Source organism: Solanum tuberosum, unplaced genomic scaffold (assembly GCF_000226075.1).
Source record: "Solanum tuberosum cultivar DM 1-3 516 R44 unplaced genomic scaffold, SolTub_3.0 scf00157, whole genome shotgun sequence".
Classification (NCBI taxonomy): Eukaryota; Viridiplantae; Streptophyta; class Magnoliopsida; order Solanales; family Solanaceae; genus Solanum; species Solanum tuberosum.
The window spans coordinates 1115032-1127620 of NW_006239084.1; the positions used below are offsets into that span (position 1 = coordinate 1115032).

Below are 12589 nucleotides of genomic sequence, written 5' to 3' on the forward strand. Positions count from 1 at the left end.
GGTAATCCATATAAATTCTCCATCCGGTCACTGTTCTAGTAGGAATCAATTCATTCTTTTCGTTTCTTACTACTGTCATACCTCTCTTCTTGGGAACACATTGTACCGGACTTACCCACTTACTATCAGAGATTGGGTACACAATTCCAGCATCTAGCCACTTTATTACTTCATTTCTTACCACTTTTTTCATCAAAGGATTTAGTCGACGTTGATGTTATGCCCTTGGTTTGTGATCCTCTTCTATGTAAATTATGTGCATACATAACGCTGGACTAATCCCATGAATATCAGTCATCTGCTATCCAATTGCTTTCTTTTTCCGCTTTAAGATCATCAATGCCGCATCAACCTGTATATCAGACAACTTTGCAGAAAGTATAACAGACAAAGTTTCATTAGTACCCAAATAAGCATACCTTAGGTGAGCCGGCAGAGTTTTTAGTTCCATCTTAGGAGCTTTTTCTATCGATGGCTTTGGTAGGGGACCTAACTCGTGATCTAATGACTCCACTTGAGGCTTACGAGTGTCAACTAGTGCTAGATTCAAGCATGATTCAATCTCTTGAGTCTCAGTATTTCCTTCCACCCCATAACCTATTAACACTCTCTCTAAGGGATCTTCAGGCACAACTACTTGTGATTCTACTATTTGATCAACCACATTAATAGCAGACAACTCTTCATAGATAGAAGGCAATTTTAAAGCACAGTAAACATCAATACCTCAACCATATCATGTGCCCTCATAGTTAGTTGACCAGCTGTCACATCAATCAATGCCCTACCCGTGGCCAAGAACGGACGTCCCAAAATGAATGGAACTTCAGAATCAGGTTAAAAATCTAAGACCACAAAATCTATAGGAAAAATCAATGAACCTACTTGAACTAACACATCTTCTACCACCCCATCAGGCCTAGCAATGGATCTATCAGCGAGTTGGAGAATAACAGTGGTTCATTTTGGACTACCCAACCGAAGCTTTAGATACAATGATAAGGGCTTCAGGTTTATACTCTCCCCTAAATCACACAATCCGCGGGTATGAACACTTTGCCCAATTGTAATTTGCACAGTAAAACTACCCGGATCTTTTAACTTTTTGGATAGTCTGTTTTGAATCCTAGAGCCGCACTCCTCAGTAAGTGCTACAGTTTCATACTCCGTGAGCCTCCTCTTGCTAGCCACGATGTCCTTCACGTATTTAGCATACTTTGGGATACCCTGCAAAATGTCAACCAAGGGCAGATTAATGTGAACATGTTTAAGGAGAGAAAGAAACTTACCGAAACATTCATCTTCATTCTACTTTTTAAGCCTTTATGGAAACAGAAGTGGTAAATTCTTTTGAGGAACATGTACCTCAACATTGGAGCTTTTTACTACCTCTTCCACCTTCTTTTCTTTGTTACTTACATCAGTATCTCTCTTCTTTGGAGCTAGTTCCTCTAATTGTAACCCACTTCTAGTACTTACCGCATGCAATTGCTTTGGGTTGGGTTCAGTATCACCAGGCAGCCTACCTTGGGGACGCAAGTTCAAAGAATTAGCTACTTGCGCAACTTGTTTCTCTAAACTCATTTGGGACATTTGGATGTTTCTGATGTTCTCATCATGCTTATCTATTCTAGCATTTATTTTGGTCCCTATTTTAGTCATGAGCTTTTGGAGTAGCTCTTCATTGGTCATCCCCCATTTTGATGCACTAGGATTTGCGTCTTGGTTAGGATTTTGGTATTGTTGCCCATCCCCTTGAGAACGGTATTGGTTAGCCCCTTGAGCCTGATTTTGGTTTTGGTTTCCACTCCATAAGAAGTTAGGATGGTTCCTCTAACTAGGGTTGTAAGTGTTACCATAATTTTGCTGAACTCTACCCCTTTGCACATTACCCACATAGTTTACGGAATCCGGGTTTGCCTCACATTGCTCAGTTTCATGAGCTCCACTACCACATACCTCACACCAATTGGCTGCCTGTTGTACAATGTTTACTGGTGCATGGTTTAGAGCCATTTGTTTAAAATGTAAGGTCATGTTATGTTGCATTGCATCTAATTTGGCATTTATGGTTGTAGCTTGATCTACATCTAAGATCCCCGCGGCCTTTTGGGTTGTGGTTCTAGGCTTATCCCCCTCATATCCTGGGTTTCCTTCAGAGAGTCTATCGAGTAAGTCGAACAACTCTTCACATGTTTTAGCTAGGGCATGTCCACCTGCTGCACTATTAAGAAGAGAAGCACACGAGCATTATAATCTAAACCCTCAAAGAAAGTGTGAGCAAGTACCCCATTAGTTTGCATGTGGTGCGGGAAAGCATTCAACATTTGTTCGAAAAGAGCCCATGCTTGGTACATGTCCTCCCCTTGATTTTGCCTAAAGCATAATATCTCACTCCTCAACCGTGCGGTTTTCTTGGATGGAAAGAATCTACTCAAGAACTTTTTTGCTAGGTAATCCCAGGTAGTGATGGAGTTTGGTGGTTCAATATCTAACCAATGCTTTGCGGCTCCTAACAATGAGTATGGAAACAACGTTAGCCTCACATAGTCCGATGAGACTCCAGTTAGGATGTATGTATCAATGATCTCTATAAAGTTCCTAAGATGGATTTGGGGATCCTTGTGAGGGAGACTAGTAAATTGCCCATTAGAATAGAGAAGTTGTACCATGCCCTGTTTTAGTTCAAATCTACTCTCGGTGGAGGTTTCCTAATACTAGATGCCACATTAGCGATGAGTGGGACTGCCACATCACGGACTGGTCTAGCGGGTACGACAAGGGGTACTCCTTGGTTATTCAAGTTCTCTTGGTTGTTCATGTTCTTCGGGTTATTCACGTTATCTTGATTATTATCATCATTGTTTCCCTGAGCACCTAACCCCAATTCTCCTGGACGTCCTTGATTAATTTTTCTGCGCTGGCGTAAAACTCTTTCGGGTTCGTTGTAAGGTTCGACAAGTTCTCCCTTCCGAGCCAGACCTGAAAATCAAGTGTCTGCAATAAACAAGTTAAGATCAAGTAATTAATACCTGAATATTCTAATTGTAGACTTAAGAAGATCGAATATAAATCAATTTCTAAGTCCCCGGTAGCGGCACCAAAAACTTGTTGCTCTCAATATACACGCAAGTGTACGTGGTCGCGCAAGTAATATAGATTCTTAAAGAAACGAGTTATCGTTCCCAAAGGACTTATGATCAATTTATATTAAACACACAATTCTACAAATAAAAGTAACAGTAACCTTTTCAAGAGTTGGTGATTGATTGTTAACTACTACTACTTTCGCAATAAATAAAAGTAACCAAGATTGAACGACTTAAAGATGATGTTTCAAGCAAGTAAAAGACAATTCCAGGGCTGCAGAATGTATTGAATCTCATGTATCATATTATCAGCGTAGAGCTAATTTCAGTTGTCAAGTAACTGGTTTATAAGGTTAATTATATGAGTCGGGCTACATACCTCTCGTCGCCTACTCCAATTAGCTATCTAACTACATCGTTGAGCGGGGATAAATAGACTAACTGACGATCATTTATATTTCATCCTATTTTGTAACCAAGTAAGGTGTTCGTCCGGGCGTCACTCCTGAACACTAATCACCTCAATCTAATGGGTGGACCGAGCTCTCTATATTCTCTGGTCTATCTAATCCCGCCTCTCTCGATTTTAAGATTAGACAATATATTTATCTCATGGTGATCAAGCATAAAATACTAAAACAAGAATATATAAGTAACTTATAATGACAACCAAGAATTAATTCAAAAAAGCCTTTAATAATCAACAATCCATTCGTAGCTACAACCCCAAAACTAGGGCGTTTAACCACTCATACTATTAGAAAATCACAAAATACAATTGTTCATGCGATTTCCAAAAAATAGAAGAGTTAGAAGATCAAAACCTATTACAAACGTAGATACTTGCTCTTGCACACCAATAAAAAGTCAAACCCTAATAATGAAGCCCTAAGGGTCTATTTATAATGGTTAGGAACAATAGAGTCTGATTCTACTTCAACTAGCTAGCAGTCCTTTTTAAATCAACTTTAGCCAAAACTCCGCATAAGACTGGGGCATCGCGCCCAAATTCGCACCTAGAAGGCTAGCGCGCCGCGCTGCTAGTGCGCCCAAAAGTGACCTCAGTCAACTGGAGCTTGGCGCGTCGCGCCCTTGCTGCGCCAGTGGTGCTGGGGCGCCGCGCTTGGCGTCGCTTTTCATCTTTAACTCATTTTTCTTCCTTGACTCAATCACTTCCCTTAGGAACCCTGCAAAATTGCTAATCATGTATGTTAGTATGCAATCATCGCAATCTTAAGCTAAAATATGCTAGTTAGATTAGTGAAAGTCCTAAAACTTACGTTAAAGATGGGTAATTTTATAGTAATTGGGCATATAAATATGCCCAAGATCACCAGGCTGAGCAAATAGGGAATCATAGGTGATGATGTATGCTCATTATGCAAAGTAGAAGTTGAAACACATCAGCATTTGTTTTTCAATTGTTGCTTCTTAAGGAAATTATGGCAGAAGATGTTGAACTGGCTACGCATCAATAGAGGATGTGAAGGATGGAGTGAAGAGCTGGAATGGGCCACAGGGCATGCTACTAGCAAATCTATCATGGATTTACAGGATGACATTAGCAGCAACAGTTTATCAGATATTGAGGGAAAGAAACCTTAGAATCTTTAAGCAAAAGGAGAGGAATATAAGCATGATTAACAAAGTAATTACTCAAGACATTCATCATAGAGCTAGCATGATTCCTAGACTAAATAGTTATATGCAAAACTTTAATTTCTATCCTTAGAATGTTATAGTATAGAGGTAGAATTAGTTGAAGTAGAACTCTGAGAGTGGAACATGTCCATATCCAGAGTGCTAAAATGTACAACAGTGACAAATCTGGTAATAAAGTTTACAGTTACCAAAAAAAAATATTATTAATTATATTATCTTCTAATAACATATTATTTTACATATAATGTCATTTATTAAACATATAATATTACTAATTCTTTTTAAATGTAATATAATATTTTTAGAAATATATTATTTAACATATACTACTTTCATCCCGAATCAATAGTATTAATTTTTTTTCCTAATTTTCGTCAACAATATAATTTGATTTTATTAATAATTTTACTATAAAGAATACACAAAATTAAAATGATAAGATGAAAAAATTTAATTTAAAAATACAATATATAACATGATAATTTAAATACAAGATAACAATACAATACATAACATAATAATTTAAATACAAGATAACAATACAATATATAACATAATAATTTAAATACAAGATAAAATACATAACATAATAATTAATTAATCACAATAATAATTTAGTTATCCGGTAGGTCGTTTCCAAATTTAGCTCTATTCGGAAAAAAATTAGGGTATCATCCAGAGAATTGTTGCGATTGTGGTTGTGATTGTCGATTTCTTTTTTCAATTATACGTTGTTGTTCTTGTTGCATGTAATCACATGCAACAATAAAAAAATAAAAATGGAATTATGATATGATCCAGAGAATTGTTGTCGATTGTGGTTATGTTATTTAGAAATTTAGAATAAAATGTAATTTTATATTAAATAAAAAATTTGAAAAAATAAAATTTTATATCACATTAAAATTATATAAAGTAATTATTTGGGAAAAAGAAATAAAGGATTTATATTACGAAATAAGAAAATAAGAATGAAATAGAAATAATAATATAATATTGAGGAGAAAGAAAAGATTTTTTTTAGAGAGTAAAATAGATAATTGAGTTGTTGTTGGTTGTCTGAAAAAAAATAGAGAACTCTATATTTGAAGAGTAAAATAGAGGGTTGAAGATGCTCTTAGACCATCTCCAACCCATCTCTATTTTACACTCTCTATTCTCTATATTTGGAGAGTAAAATAGAGAATGGGTTCTCCAAGCACTCTCTATTTCACTCTCTATTCTTCAATTATAGAGAGGTGATTAGTAGTTCTCCAAATTTGGAGAACTACTATTCACCTCTCTATTTTAGTTTTTTATTATTTTAATATTATTTCTATTATATTACTAGTTAAGTCTATCATTTGTTATTATTTTCTAATGTAATATAACATCTAAAAATATATTATTAACAAGTTACTACTCACACCCAAATTAATAATTTTTCTATTTTATTTCATTTTAAAAAAAATTGTCACTTTAAATATGTAATTGAAAGTTATTTTAATATTATTTATATTATATAAAATTATTAATTAAGTCTCTAATATTTGTAATTATTTTCTAAGTAATATAACATCTAAAACATATTATTGATAAGTATACTACTTCCATCCCGAATTAACAATTTTTCTAATTTAATTTTTAAATGTGTTTTTTGTCATTTTAAATATGTAATTTAAATTATAATTATTTTTATTATGAAAGTATGCACTAAAATTTACATGATAATTCAAACAACCTACTTTTATATTATAGTGATAAATTATTAAACTACACTTTTTAATGAGCATGAAAATATTTGATGTTATAGTTCAAAATTGAAGAGGGGAAGTAAATTAGTACGAAATAATTGGATATAAAATGAAATTGTTAATTTAAACAATTTTTAGCTACACCTAAAAAAATAAGGACAAAAATTGCTCATTTTGAACTCCGTAATACATTAATAGAACATTTACGAGAGTTATATAATAGTCTTGAAAGTTGAGTATTTACGTAAAATTTAAAATAAATTTTACAATGATACAATATTTATGATGTTTTCATTTTTATTTGAATTGTTCGTTAATATGTATTATATATAATATTTATTGCAATTTATGTTATTTAGATTAAATATAATTTATATTAAATAAAGAATTTGAAAAAAAAATTTGTATTACATAGAGTGATTATTTGCCAAAAGAAGAAATGATTTATATTATGAAATAAGAAAATAGAAATAATAATATAATATTGAGGAGAGAGAAAAAGATTATTTTTTAGAGAGTAAAATAGAGAATAGGGTTAGAATTAATTGTCTGAAAAAATAGAAAACTCTATATTTTAAGAGTAAAATAGAAAATAGGGTTGGAGATGCTAGCACCTCATTTAAGCTCAAGTCTGTCTCAGAAGTCTTCCCAAAGATGAAAAATGCCCTTCTGCTACAGAGTTTACATCTGGTTGTCAACTTTATCACAGTAAACCACAACTGGAATTATGTCGAGCCCTTCCTGAAAGCAAGCACCCAATACCATGTAAGAGCAAAAATCATTTGCTAAATAATGTTGATGGAGGTAAAAGGAGTAGTAGGATCAGAAACTACAAGTTCAGAGCTACAGTTGGAAGAGAAATTGAGTATGCTATTTAGATTCAGAAAGTAGTTTCCAGAAAATTCAAGGAATACCTCAAGTAATCACCATCTAGGCCTGCAACAATTACAGTCCCATCAACACCAGCAGCATTGCAACAGAAATCATAAAGGCTCATCAAAGAACTGAGCTTCATCAATGCTCCATCCTTCTCAAGGATTAAATAGAAAAGGAAGCATTTAAAAACACAGTTACAATCAGCTGCACTTTTCCATGCTGATTACCAAGTAAAGCTACACAAAACAAGACTCAACTAACCTTATCTGGAAAAAAGAGTAAACATCCTATACTCCTATTTGTGACCTCATGCACCTCTTAGCTACTCCCTTGGTTTCAATTTGTTTGTCTTGTTTTGACTTGGCTCAGAATTTAAGAAAGTACATAAAACTTTTGAATGTAGAATGTACTAAAATTCCCTTTAATTCTGTGGTCTTAAACATGTCATGTGAAAAGTTAGAATTAAAAAGTTACCAAAAAAGGAAAGAAACATTCTTCTTTAAACGGACTATAAAGGAAAGTAAGACAAGCAAATTGAAATGGATGGAGTATTAAGCTAAGTAAAAATGACAACGTACTCGCAAGATATTTTTTCAGACTCTAATATAGACAGTAGTTTTAAGCTCATGCAGCAAGTTCTCCATTCTGTTGGCTCTTTTCTGATAGAGTCTAGCATTCCATTCAATCCAAAGATCATAAACAGAGTGCAAAGGAAGGCTTTGAGTAAGACATTCTGAGGTATTCTTGCTCCTTGTATTCCTGTGTATCCATTGCCATTCTCCCAGTAAAGAAATTTTTAATTCCATTGTAGCCACTGCAAGGCATTTTTCAGGTCGTAGAAAAAACAACAAGCAAAGGACACACATACCATTCACAGGTATACCCCATCTCATCAGCAGGTCCTGAGCTATCAAACTTCCTCATAGTGCTATCCATAGTATAAACACACCCTTAGATTAGCAGCATTGTGACACACTAAACCCCTCCCAGGGACATTGGTGACTTTACCTCTTTTAAAGCCCGGTAGGCGACCTTAATATGGTACTTCCCCTGCCTGAAGAGTTGATTACATTTAGCTAGTACCTCCCAATGCTTCCTCATGTACGTCAAATTTAATATACGAATGTTGCAGTAACACGAAATTTTCACAACGCCCGATGAAGCCTATATCCAGTAGTTAACTGAGGAAGGTAAAAGTGAGAAGACACAAGATATCTCTAGTTCATGAAGTTTGTATCCAACTATAATGTTAATATTATACCCAACAAATGTGTGATGAAGAGTGCTCATTTTAACCAATTAGAGGTGCAACTATTATAAAACTTGTAATATACTGTTAGAATTATCACATGATCCATCATCAATTATCCAAGCTCAACACTTGCTAATTCGAAGCTCTGGTTAATTGAACTGTATTGCGGTAAAAAGTAAAAACTAGTACAAAGACCGTTGCTTTTAGGAATACAATCTAGAAATTCTCTAGGAGGAGCAGTTGTTTCACATCATTGAAATCTGCTTCCTTGCATTCGTAATCCAGATGCCATAAAATACTATTTCTTATTGCTGATTTCTATTTGTTGAAGCCTCCTCCTTCTGACATTGCTAATTAATTTAGAGATTAGTTTCTACTTCCACCTGTGCAATGTAGAATTCACGTGGACTACATGGTGTCGATAAAGGCATGCTTAAGCCTTGAAGCAAGACTCAAAATGTGTTGAGTGCAAACACTTAGACTCGCTTAATGTGCGCTTCAGTATCATCAAGACCTTAAGACAGACTTATACTTGCCAATGAGTCTCTCCTTAAGGGGAGATTCATTTTATCGTAAAAAAATCAGTTTTTTTTACATATACGTCTTATTCATTGTTATAATTATTAGTCTTGGACTAATCATATATATTTGCATTTTTTTCTCCATTTGTCCTTTTGATTAAAATCTACGCCTTATTTGCGCTTAAAGCCCCAACACCTTAGAGCTTTTTTGCATTTTCGCTTTTAATAACACTGGGACTACATTATTAGAACATTTTGAATTTTCTAGTCTCATATTTTTGGAGGCACACGTGAAATCTCTTAGATCTGAAATTTATCTCTTGCATCTCGTCTCTCTTACAATATTACATGGTAAAATTGAGAAGAACAACAACAAATCTAGCATAATCCCACAAGTTGGGTCTGGGAAGGGTAGAAGTGTATGCAAAAGTTATCCAAAGGTAGGAAGGTTGTTCACGACTGACCCTTAGCTGAACAACAATGAAAAAAAAATACATGGTAAAATTGAGAAAGTATTTGAAAATAGCAACATATCCAGATACAAGGGGAAGAGAAATAACAACAATTAATGATGAGACCACTCGCCTATTTGAAGATTTAAAGTCCCACATTGATTAGGGAATGGACTAATGATCTGCTTATATGGACTAGGGAAATCCTTCCCTCATGAGCTAGCTCTTGGGATTGAATTAGGCCTAGGTGTCATATCTTTACATGGTATCAGAGTTAGATTCATCCCCCTTTGGATTTCCGGTCCACGCTCTAGTTGGCCTCGGCGTGAAGGGAAGTCTTAGAGTGGGTAAAAATCTCACATTAGTTGGGGAATGGACTGACGATCTACTTATATGGACTTGGACAATCCTTCCCTCATAAACTAGTTTTTGGGGTTGAGTTATGCCTAAGTGTCATATCTTTAAAGAAAAAAGCAAATAAAAAAAGTAAAGGAGCAGAGAATAAACACAGAAGGTATGCCACTGAAATTGCAGAAGCCATGCCAATGAAATTGCAGAGAAACTTGTTGTTAGCCATTGAAACGCAGAGAAAAAAAGCAGAGGTGCATAGAGATGGAGAAAAGGAAGAGGAAAGAAGAGACTGCACGAAATGGCTATGGAGAAGAAAGAAGAAAAGGAAAGGAACAGAAGTTTAGTAGTGAGGGTATTGTTGAAATTAGAAAAAAATATATGGGATCAAAAGGTAAAATCGTTGATCAAACAAAAACAGTTTTTAAGCCAAAAAGGCATAAGTAGGGTTGCCCAGCTTATGGCTTATTTTAGCTTAAAAACCAAGTGCTTTAAAGTACTTTTTAGCTGTTCCAAACACTCAAATAAGCTGGTTAACCCAGATTTTAAACCCATCCAAACACCCTCTTATCTACACTTGAACCTTCCTTTTTCTCTTAAAAAGTAAGGTTAAACAGAATGGTAGTCTTTTTTTTTTGGTTGCAATCGATTATTAGATATTTTACCCAAAGAGAGCTGCTGAAAAAAATACAAAAACATCAAGAAAATGCTGCAGCTTCAAGAGAGCATACAAAATCGAGAAGTCATTTCTACAGCCAAATATATCACATACCGTAAGATAGAGAAATTAATACTTTACACTTTCTGCTACAAAAGAGCTATTAAATTTCTTTACAACTTCCCTCTTTACTTTGTAATTGTATAGTTAGTGGATTTTCTCATTACGAAGTTTCAAAGGACCTTCTCATCACATATTTCAAACGTCACAGCCATAATAGCAGGACTCTAGCAAAACCTGGGACAAGATCAGGCACGATTTTTTTTTTGAACTTGGTAAGGTTGTATTATATCACAAAACAATACATGGGTTGTACTGAAACCTTATATACAAAAGCCCCAATTCTTACTGCTCTATGGCTAAATTGAGTCCAAAACATCAATTATAGAGACAGTATCATTTGAGTATAACTGATTACACCAAAAACATAATAGCAAAATGCAGTTGAGCTTCATTTTCTGCACACTGTTTTCTATGCTCTCAAAATACCTAGAGTTCCTCTCTTTCCATATTGCCCACCATATTCAAGAAGGGATAAGTCTCCATCTGCCTCTGGCAATCCAGTACTCCTGCTTCCTCCCAGCTCCTTAAAGCCTCAGAAACTTTCTTAGGCCATAGTCCATGAGATGCCTTTGAGACTCTAAAAAATTCTCCATAATTGTTGAGTGTACTTGCAGTGTAGAAACAGATGATTCACATTCTCTAAAGTCTCCCAACAGAGAAAGCATCTAGAGCATAAGGTTATCCCTCTCTTCATGACATTGTCTTGAGTAAGAGTTGCTTCCTTGGCCAACAACCAGACAAAGCAAGATACTTTGTAGGGTATTCTGCTTTTCCATATTTGTTTCCATGGCCAATTTGTAATTTGTTGGTTTGTCTGATCCATTAGCTTATAAGCTCTATTCCCTGGCCAAGATCAGGGACGATTTTGGTGTCAAGTTTTTTAAAACCTCAGAGTATCTGATAGATAATAAGAGCATGGAGAATCAAAGTTACCTATAATTTTTTATGACCAAAGTTACCTATTATTATTTGCTTATTCATCCGCTTAACAGTTTAGAAAAGCAAGCACTATACTGCTATGTAAAAGAAAGCTTGCAAGAACACAAAGACTAAGCTGCACGGACTCTTCACTTACGACACTGCTACCATATTACATTCTCCAAAATTAAAATACACCAATTTTAAAGAATCCGACATGCACCCGTTGACATTTTTGAAGAGTTCAAGCAACATAGCAAAGACTAAGTTGTTCGGACTCTTCACCTTTGATGCCACACCCGTGTCAGATTCTCCAAAATTACACAAATGTTGGAGAATCCGACACACTCATTGACATTTTTGAAGAGTCTGAGCAACATAGCACAGTATGAATAAGGATTTAAAGTATATATCCTTAACAACAATTAGAGGATAAGCCTGCAAAAGACTGTTCTGTACCTTTGCTTTCCAGAAGTTTATAATAGTATGATCCACAGGGAGTTGAACATAATCTTCAAGATGAACTCCAGTTTCTAAGGAGGTGCAACCTCTATTTTTTCAATTAACCATGGCTTCCTTGCCTCCCAGCAACCACAGCTGCAGTATGTAAATAATCCCCCAAGATTTGCTCAATCAAGTAGTGAAAACAAGAGGCAATGTGAAACTGGAACTGACGTAGAAAAAAAGTTACATTTGCTTGTAATCATTGAGAAGAACCAGAATCCAAAAAGGAAAGAATGCAGGGTAGCAATTCAGGTGGCCAAACCAACTGGGCTACACTGACCAATTCTATTTGTTCAAAAAAGAGTAGAAGATTTAGTCAATGACTAATTTTCCATAAACATCATACATCGACTCAGCCATAATAAAGAATTATATAAATATACAATTCGTTCTTTTTTTCACACATTTTGTTTAGTATACATGTGGGGTTGCGGTTTGGGGGGGGGGGGGGGC

General features: G+C 35.1%; 1 protein-coding gene and 1 non-coding gene across 5 annotated transcripts in view; both read right to left on the minus strand.

Moving 5' to 3' along the window:
• Positions 1-3804: 3804 nt before the first annotated feature.
• The window catches only part of LOC102590671 (pentatricopeptide repeat-containing protein At1g09900-like), a 13308-nt gene continuing 4523 nt past the window's right edge, over positions 3805-12589 (minus strand). For 2 of the 4 annotated variants that reach the window (XM_015311466.1, XM_006353718.2), the window contains 2 exons: positions 12092-12302; positions 9626-11557 (listed from right to left, as the gene is read on the minus strand). The gene's annotated coding sequence lies outside the window, so the exon portion shown is untranslated. Of the gene's footprint in view, positions 4277-7098; positions 7226-7398; positions 7512-9625; positions 11558-12091; positions 12303-12589 lie in introns of those variants that run through there. The other 2 variants (XM_015311463.1, XM_015311464.1) reach the window with 2 other exon arrangements.
• Positions 11928-11982, minus strand: MIR5303E (microRNA MIR5303e). Its single transcript, NR_130380.1, has one exon. It is a non-coding gene; the product is annotated as a microRNA MIR5303e (primary transcript).